We start from the raw sequence: 9,725 nt of genomic DNA, 5'->3' as shown, positions 1-9,725 counted from the left end.
TGTCTCAATCTCTGGTGATAGACTGTCCACCAATATCCATTACAAACCCACCGACTCCCACAGCTACCTCGACTACAGCTCCTCACACCCCGCTTCCTGTAAGGACTCCATCCCATTCTCTCAGTTCCTTCGCCTCCGTCGCATCTGTTCCGATGATGCTACTTTCAAAAACAGTTCCTCTGACATGTCCTCCTTCTTCCTTAACCGAGGTTTTCCACCCACGGTCATTGACAGGGCCCTCAACCGTGTCCGGCCCATCTCCTGCGCATCCGCCCTCACGCCTTCTCCTCCCTCCCAGAAACATGATAGGGTCCCCCTTGTCCTCACTTATCACCCCACCAGCCTCCGCATTCAAAGGATCATCCTCCGCCATTTCCGCCAACTCCAGCATGATGCCACCACCAAACACATCTTCCCTTCACCCCCCCTATCGGCATTCCGTAGGGATTGCTCCATCCGTGACACCCTGGTCCACTCCTCCATCACCCCCTACTCCTCAACCCCCTCCTATGGCACCACCCCATGCCCACGCAAAAGATGCAATACCTGCCCCTTAACTTCCTCTCTCCTCACCGTCCAAGGTCCCAAACACTCCTTTCAAGTGAAGCAGCATTTCACTTGCATTTCCCCCAACTTAGTCTACTGCATTCGTTGCTCCCAATGTGGTCTCCTCTACATTGGAGAGACCAAACGTAAACTGGGCGACCGCTTTGCAGAACACCTGCGGTCTGTCCGCAAGAATGACCCAAACCTCCCTGTCGCTTGCCATTTTAACACTCCACCCTGCTCTCTTGCCCACATGTCTGTCCTTGGCTTGCTGCATTGTTCCAGTGAAGCCCAACGCAAACTGGAGGAACAACACCTCATCTTCCGACTAGGCACTTTACAGCCTTCCGGACTGAATATTGAATTCAACAACTTTAGGTCTTGAGCTCCCTCCCCCATCCCCACCCCCTTTCTGTTTCCCCCTTCCTTTTTTTTTCAATAAATTATATAGATTTTTCTTTTCCCACCTACTTCCATTATTTTTAAATATTTTAAAATCTTTTATGCTCCCCCCACCCCAACTAGAGCTATACCTTGAGTGCCCTACCATCCATTCTTAATTAGCACATTCGTTTAGATAATATCACCAACTTTAACACCTATGTGTTCTTTTGTTCTATTGTTGTTGACATCTTTTGATGATCTGCTTCTATCACTGCTTGTTTGTCCCTACAACCACACCCCCCCTCCACTTCTCTCTCTCTCTCTCTCTCCACCCCCCCCCCACACACCTTAAACCAGCTTATATTTCAACTCTTTCTTGGACTCGAACTCAAGTTCTGTCGAAGGGTCATGAGGACTCGAAACGTCAACTCTTTTCTTCTCCGCCGATGCTGCCAGATCTGCTGAGTTTTTCCAGGTAATTCTGTTTTTGTTTTGAATCTAAATACACTGCCTCTTAATAGGCCATTGATAATAATCTGACATGTTAACCTGTGATACGCCTAGTCCGAGTGAAGGAAGTTAGCATGTTTTTGGCTTTTGTGTGCTGGTTTGCTTCTCATTTTCGGCCTGCGACCTCTGGCTAGCAGCAATGCAAAAAAGAGCCAAATGTGTAAGTCTCTCCCTGTCAGTACACAGCCTCTCCATCAGCAAATCCTCAGCTGTCACTCTTTGTTACGACACATGGAAACTGCATCATTCGTGGCCCCAGGCTAAAGCTTCAGAGGGACTCAGGGAAGGTTTGACCTCAGACATGCAGTGTGCAGGCCCACTGGCTTGTGGCCACACCCTGGCACTCATGAATAAAACTTCCTGCTACTGGTGAATGGCTCTACTGCCCTGTGGATATCTTGGGAGAGTTGAAGGCTAAAGGGAGTAAACCCTGACAAAAAAATCTAGAGTGGAGCCCAAAGGTGGACTGATGTGTAAATATGTCTTCTTTCTGGCAACTGCTGCAACCAAGCTGGTGCCAAACATAGTGCTTTGCCTTTCCTTGGACTCAACTGGGAAGGTTGAAAGAGGAACCCTGACATTTGGGCAGCCCGGGATCGCCATAAATTTTTACCAGGCTTGGGTCCAGGAGAGGACATTTCGGTTTTGCCACAGAGTGTTAATGCAACACCGGAGACTGCAGCTATGAGTGATAAGACCAGCTCAATAGGCATAGAGAAGGGGTGCTATGGGCTGTCTCCATCAGTGGAAAGGACCATCGTGTCCCACTGGTCATCCACCACCACCTCAAGTCAGGCAGCCCCTGAACAGTAAGGTGCTGACCCACCACAGTTGAATCCTGCACCTTCTTGGCCCACTGTATTTCTCTACAGCAAATGCGGCAGACATTGCCAAGCCAGAGTGGGGGTCCTGAGCCACAACAGGCGATGCTAACACAGAGTTAACCGCCACAGAGCAAACCATCACCTTAGGGGGGATTGCCTACATCCCTTGAATGAATTATAAAAAAACCTTATGAGACAGAAGGCGGCCACAATTAACCTGTTTAAAGTTAAACATTGTATATAAAAATTTTTAATTAATTGCTGAAAGTTTAACATGTTTAGATATGTGCACATTGTATATAAAAGAAATCTAAATCTGTTGTAGAATATTTAACATATTAACACTTGTACATATGTATAAAAACTAAACTTGTTTAAAGTTTGTTATTGGACAAAGTGCAGATTAAAAAAAAAAATTGTGGCTTAAAGTTTGTTTTTAAAAATTCATTCATGGGATGCAGGCATTGTTGGCTAGGCCAACATCTATTGCCCATTTCTAATTGCCCTTGAGAAGGTGGTGGTGAGCCGCCTTCTTGAACCGCTGCAGTCCACGTGGTGTTGGTACACCCATGTTGCTGTCCGGTTTCATTCCTTTTAGACATTTTAGTGGATTAAAACAACTGAGTGACTTGCTAGGCCCTTTCAGAGGGCAGTTAAGAGTCAACCACATTGCTGTGGGTCTGGAGTCACACGTAGACCAGACCAGGTAAGGGCGGCAGATTTCCTCCTTAAAGGGCATCAGTGAACCAAATGAGTTGTTCGGCAATCGACAATGGTTTCACAGTGATCATTAGTCTTTTTAATTTCAGATATTTATTGAAGAGCATGACCCCGGGTCACTGGATTACTAGTCCAGAGACAATGCCAATACACCACCGCTTCACCCTACTTAAAATGTGTGCATTGAACATAAAAACTTTAAACAACAAATTTAGTTTAAGTTGAACATTGTGCATATTAAAAACTAAATTTGTGGTTTAAAGTTTTTATACACAATGCACAAACTCTCATTAACAAACTTTGTTGGGCATTGTGCATATTAAAATCAAATACACTTGTGGCTTAAAGTTTGTTAATCCCACTTTGTGCATTGTGCATAAAGAACTAAATTTTTTGTTTAAACTTGGACGATTTGCATATTTAAAAAAAAACTAAATTGGTAGCTTAAAGTATGTTCATTAAAATTTGTGCATAAAAGTTAAATTTATTATTTAAAGTTTAAGTTGGACAATGTGCATATTTTAAAAAAGCTAAATTTGTGGCTAGAAGTTTTAGTTGAAAAGCGAACAAAAATATTAAAGATCAAAGCAGGGACTGCGCAGCTTGTCAGCTGAAGGTGAGTGAGTTAGCGCTCTGGAGCTGCACGCTGGCGCCTCTCTGTGGGGGAGGGGAGAGGAGAAGGAGGCGGGACGTTTGGCGCAATTTCCGAGCAGGCATTGAAGTGGGACACCTGCCGCTATGCCTTCTGGGATTTGTAGTCTCCCCTCCCCACCGCCCCCACGGCTTCTCCGTTCGCCGCGGGGGTGGGGGGACTCCATTACCCAGCCGGCCCCGCGGCGGGTCCAGGCCGGCCGAAGGCGGACATTTCAAGTTGCCATAGACGCTCCCCTGGCGGCTATGAGGGCGGCGGGTGGCTGTTGATGGCCGAGGACGGGCCGCTAGCGCGGGCGGGATGGATCTTTGCGGCGAGTTAAAGGTAACGGCTCCTCAAATGAACGCCCTCTGACAATTAATCTCAATACATAACGAGGGGCTCTCAGTCTCTCCATCCCCTGGCAGGGCAGAGCCAGGCCTGGGAGAGGGAGAAGCAGCTTCTCCTGCCTTTGGTCTGCTCCTGTGTTTAGAAACTTACCTGCTGCTCTTGGGTTCAGGGATAGCAGGTGCCATAGCTAAATTTGCAGATGACACCAAAATAGGTGGCAAAGTAAGTTTCAATGAAGAAATAAGAAGTTTACAAATGGATATGGACAGGTTAGGTGAATAGAGTATAAAAAATAGGGGAGTGTTGTTGCAACTGTACAAGGCGTTGGTGAGACCGCACCTGGGGTGCTGTGCACAGTTTTGGCCCCCTTACTTGAGGAAGGATGTAGTTGCGCTGGAGGCGGTTCAGAGGAGGTTCACTAGATTGATTCCAGAGATGCGGGGCTTGTTTTAAGAGGAGAGATTGAGCAGTTTAATCCTATACTCGCTAGAATTTAGAAGGATGACAGGAGGTCTAATTGAGGCATATAAGATGCTAAAGGGGATAGACAAAGTAGACATGGATGTTTCCCCTTGTGGGTCATTCTAGAACGAGAGGCCATAGTTTTAGGCTAGGGGGTGGTGGATTTAAACCAGAGATGAGGAGGGCAAAAACAAAAATAAAAATATCTGAAATGACTCAGCAGGTCTGACAGCATCTGCGGTGAGGAACATAGTTAACGTTTTGAGTCCATATGACTCTTCAACATAAGAGTTCTGTTGAAGAGCCATATGGACTCGAAACGTCTGTTGAAGAGCCATATGGACTCGAAACGTTAACTGTGTCCCTCTCCGCAGATGCTGTCAGACCTGCTGAGTTTTTTCAGGTATTTTTATTTTTGTTTTTGTTATGGATTTCCAGCATCTGCAGTTTTTTGCTTTTATCAGGGATGAGGAGGAACTACTTTTCTCAAAGGGTGGTGAATCTGTGGAATTCAATACCTCAGAGTGCAGTGGATGCCGGGACGCTGAATAATTTTAAGGAGGAGATAGACAGATTTTTAATTAGTAACGGGTTGAAAGGTTATGGGGAGAGGGTGGGAAATTGGAGTTGAGGCCGAAGTGAGATCAGCTATGATCGTATTGAATGGCGGGGCAGGCTCGAGGGGCTGAATTGCCTACTCCTGCTCCTAGTTCTTATGTTCTTATGCTCTGAGCCATCCAACTTGAATGGTTTAGCTGTGGATCAGTTGATAACACTATTCATTCTGACTCTGAAGGCTGTGGGTTCAAACCCCACTTCAGGACTTGAGGTGTTTTCCTTGGCGAATAGAAGGCTGAGAGGAGTTTTTGATCGAGGTATTCAAAAGCATGAGGGGCCTAGACAGAGTAGATAGGAAGAAACTGTTCCCCACTGGTGGAAGGATTAAGAACATATAAGAGGGGCTAATTGGCAAAGGAAGCAATGGAGACATGAGAAACGTTCATGCAGCGAGTGGTTAAGATCTGGAATGCGCTGCCTGAGAGTATGATAGAGACAAGGTTCAACTGAAACATTTAAGAAGGAATCGCATTGTTACCTGGAAAAGAAGAATGTGGGGAAAAGGCAGGGGAATCGCATTAGGTGCATTGTTTATTCAGAGAGCTGGCACAGACATGGGCCAAATGGCTTTTTGTGCTGCAATGATTCTGATCGAGTCAAGGCTGATGCTCTCCACTGCAGTGTTTTTTTTACCATTCATTCAGGGGATGGGGGCTTTGCTGGCTGGGCCAGCATTTATTGCCCATCCTTGGTTGCCCTTGAGAAGGTGGTGGTGTGCTGTCTTCTTGAACTACAGTTCATGTGGTGTAGGCACACCCACAGTGCTGTTAGGAAGAGAGTTCCTGCAACAGTAAAGAAACAAGTGATATATTTCCAAATCAGGATGGTGAGTGACTTGGATGGGAACTTCCAGGTGGGGGTGTTCCCATCTATCTGCTGCCCTTGTCCTTATAGATGGTTGTGGGTTTGGAAGGTGCTGTCTAAGGACCCTTGGTGAATTCCTGCAGTGCATCTTGTAGATGGTACAGAATGCTGTGTGTTGGCAGTAGAGGGAGCAAATGTTTATGGATGTGGTGCCAATCAAGCAGGCTGCTTTGTCCTGGACAGTGTCAAGCTTCTTGAGTGTTGTGGGAGCTGCACTCATACAGGCAAGTTGGGAGTATTCCATCACAGTCTTGACTTGTGCCTTGTAGATAGATGGTGGACAGGCTTTGGGGAGTCAGGAGGTGAGTTATTCGTCGCACGATTCCTAGCCTCTGACCTGCTCTTGGAGCTACAGTATTTATATGGCTAATCCAGTTCAGTTTCTGGTCAATGGTAACCTCCAGGATGTTGATTAGTGGGGGATTCAGCAATTGTAATGCCGTTGAACTTCAAGGGGCGATGGTTAGATTCTCTATTATTGGAGATGGTCGTTGCCTGGCACTTATGTGGCGTGAATGTTACTTGCCACTTGTCAGCCCAAGCCTGGATATTGTCCAGGCCTAGCTGCATTTGGAGATGGTTGAGGGAACGCTGCAGTGTCAGAGATGCTGTCATTTGAATGAGTCATTAAGCTGAGGCTTTGTCTGCCTTCTGGGTCGGATGTAAAAGATCGCGAGTTTAAAATGTGGCCCCCTTTGCCTTCTTGGGGTCACGTAAAAGATCCTCTGAGACTATTTCTAAGACGACCAGGAGAGTTGTTCCTTGTGGCCTAGCCAATATTTATCCTGCAATCAACTTCACAAAAAATGGATTTCTGGGACATTATCACTTTGGGATCTTGCTGTGTGCTTATTAAATGCTGTGTTTTCTACTTTACAATATATCTACACTTCAATAAGCGCATATTGGCTGTACAGTGCTTCAAGACATCCTGAAGTTGTGAAGTGCATAAGTCTTTTTTTTAAATTCAAATAGTGCCCACTTTGGTATGCACTCCTCCAATCTGGGTTATTGTAAACCTGTCCCTCAATGAAATTTTGATGAAAGAAAGGATTTTATATAGAGCTTTTCACAGCTATCTTGATGAAGTCAATGAAAGACTTTTTGAAGCGTAGTCGCTGTTGTAATGTAGGAATACAGTAGCTAATTTATGCTCAGTGGGCTCCCACAAACGACAATGTGCTAATGACTCGATAATCTCTTTTGGAGATGGACCCTAAGGTTATTGTCTCATCTGAAAGATGGCACCTTTGCCAGTGCAGCACTTCCTCAGTACTGACTTTTGTGCTCAAGCCCTGGAGTGGGACTTGAACCTGGAGCCTTGTGATTCAGAAGTAAGAGTGCTATCCACTGAGCTGCAGCTGATACTCCAGTTAAATATACCAAGAATTAAGAACAGAATTTGCAACTAATCACTAATAAGCGTGAAGGGGATATATTGTGGCCTTGATCACAGTATGGCTTGACTTGAGGTATGTCTGGGAACTAAAATATTCTTGGCTGTAACCTTTTCGGGAGTAAAGAAGAGAGGGAAGAGAATGGGTGTGGGATGAGTTCTAAATACCTCTGCATAGCAAAGCATGGTCCTGATGACTCACTCAGCTCTCATTGGTGGAGTATTGTGTGCAGTTCAGGGTTTGTATTGGCATCTTATTAGAGCCCTTTAAAGATTACAGTGAAGAATGTCCAGGGCTGAGGGGTTATAGTTATGAAGAAAGTCATGAACATTTGGGGCTTTTTATACCAAAAGAAACAAAATTAAGGGGAAATCTAACAGGTACCTGTAAAATTATGAAAGATTTTGACAGATAAGCGATAAATAATTTCCCAACAATTGGAAGCAAATACCAAGGTGGCATGAACTCAAGATTGGAGAAAAAGTTGGACAATTTTTCCCTTGCACAAGATTATCAGTATGTAGTGGGTCTTGTTATAGTGACATTTGTCATGGTGTGTGTGCTGATTGAGAAGTTATTGTGACAAAGAATTAGATGTAAGTATTTAGAAAGAGTAGACAAAGAGAGCAGGGGACGGCGTTCAAAAAGGTTGCTTCAGTTTGAAGGGCTAGCACTGATGTCATGGGTTGAATGGCCTACTCTTGTGCTGTAATTGTGCTTCTGTCTTGGTCAGATGAGAACATTTCGAATATATGACAAAAAGACCCATTAAACCTGTTAACCTTTCTCAGCTAATTTCTATATACAGAACGAGGATGACCTAACGAATCTGAAGTAATTGTCCTGAGTGAGTGGTGAAGATCTTCCTTATTTGTGGATCAGGCTAGATATTTGAGCATTACCATGAATTAGGTGATAGCAAAGATTGCATAATTAAAACTTGTTTTTCTGTGACTTTGCTTTGCTTGATATGTGCATTTTACTCTAGGTGAATTTAACTGTGTTGTTATGACTGTAACCCTGAAGGACCATTGGAAGGTACAAGTATTCACTCGGGTCCATTTAGATGGTCTCTCTGTCTAGAATTCTTGTCTTGCTCCTCTCAAATTTTTCTCCAGGTATATATCTGCCCTCCCTTGAATTTGCTGAGATAATCTGCCTGCTTCATACATTCACAATCTACCATGTAAGCAGTTAAATCTAAACTGTATTTTCAAGCTCTTCTCAGTTGAAATTTATGTCCTCTTTGTTAAACATTTTGATGTCTTACGCCCTTGAGGATCTTGAAAAAACTTCTACAAGATGGTCACCAATAAATCCAAAAGGAAATTTAGGAGAAAATTCTTTACGCGGAAAGCAGTTAAAATGGGGAACTCAGTACCATAAGGAGCATGGATGCATTTAAAGGGAAGTGTAATGGTCCAGCAGATGATATGTGCCAGGTGGACCAATTCCACAAGGGAAACTTGGTTGCACAATCACAATGGTTTTGCAATTTGTATTTATTTTGAGATGCGGGCGCTGAATGCAGAAGTAATAGATCCACCAAGACTTTGAGATTTAAAAAAATTAAACTAAAATATTTATTAACAAAATAAAAGATGTCAAGTGCATACATAAGACCACAATTATTACTACAATAATTCCTAAAATTCCTAATTAACCAAACTCCCAGTTACACCCCCTTTTTAAGGCAATGATCCAAAAATAGATTTTAGATTTTAAACAGATCCAGCAAATTAACACAATACCCTGGACAGTGGAATTCCAAATGGCTTTTCTCCAGCTTCAGTTTCAGTAGGCAGCAGACTTATGCACATACTAGCGGCTTCATTAAGGCTATTTCACATATTTCTGTTAGATCTCACAAGGCCTTCTCCTGACATACAGCCTCCTTCTCCTTTATATATGTTTCTCTCTTTTTAATATGTAAATTCTATTGCTTCATATGTTTTTGACACTATCTTCCTCACAATATTAAAAACTTTCATGTTGCTACTATTTATTGTCAGTATCCTTTGGAGGAAAAGCAAACACACTCCTTAGCCTTGCTTACCGGGCTACTTGTAAACAGACTGAGATCCCTTTGAAATCCAGATCTCCCTTCATTTATCTAAAAAATCAAATTCCATTCACACCTTACATACTAAGCCAGCATCCATGTTTACTCATTAGCATATCAAGCACCTAGTTTCTTTTGATGAGTTAAAGCTTGCAGTCTACTTGACTCCAAATGTAACTAAATCACACACAGACCCAACTATATTTACCCCCATAAGCCTACTTTATAATAAACCGGAAAAAATTATACTTTCATGACAGAAGCTAGATAAACACATAAGGGAGAAAGGAATAGACGGTTATGTTAAAGAGGGGAGTGGGACGAGGCTCATGTGGAACGTAAACGCTGGCATGGAT

General features: G+C 43.7%; 1 protein-coding gene across 6 annotated transcripts in view; it reads left to right on the top strand.

Moving 5' to 3' along the window:
* The first annotated feature begins 3,835 nt into the window (after positions 1–3,835).
* The window catches only part of LOC121292823 (centrosomal protein of 128 kDa-like), a 327,101-nt gene continuing 321,211 nt past the window's right edge, over positions 3,836–9,725 (top strand). For all 6 annotated transcript variants that reach the window (XR_005946333.1, XR_005946334.1, XM_041215267.1 and 3 more), the window contains exon 1: positions 3,836–3,960. The gene's annotated coding sequence lies outside the window, so the exon portion shown is untranslated. The remainder of the gene's footprint in view (positions 3,961–9,725) is intronic.

This window comes from Carcharodon carcharias, chromosome 20, assembly GCF_017639515.1.
Source record: "Carcharodon carcharias isolate sCarCar2 chromosome 20, sCarCar2.pri, whole genome shotgun sequence".
Classification (NCBI taxonomy): domain Eukaryota; kingdom Metazoa; phylum Chordata; class Chondrichthyes; order Lamniformes; family Lamnidae; genus Carcharodon; species Carcharodon carcharias.
The sequence above is the reverse complement of the archived record's forward strand: the minus strand, read 5'-3'. Positions and strand labels throughout refer to the sequence as shown.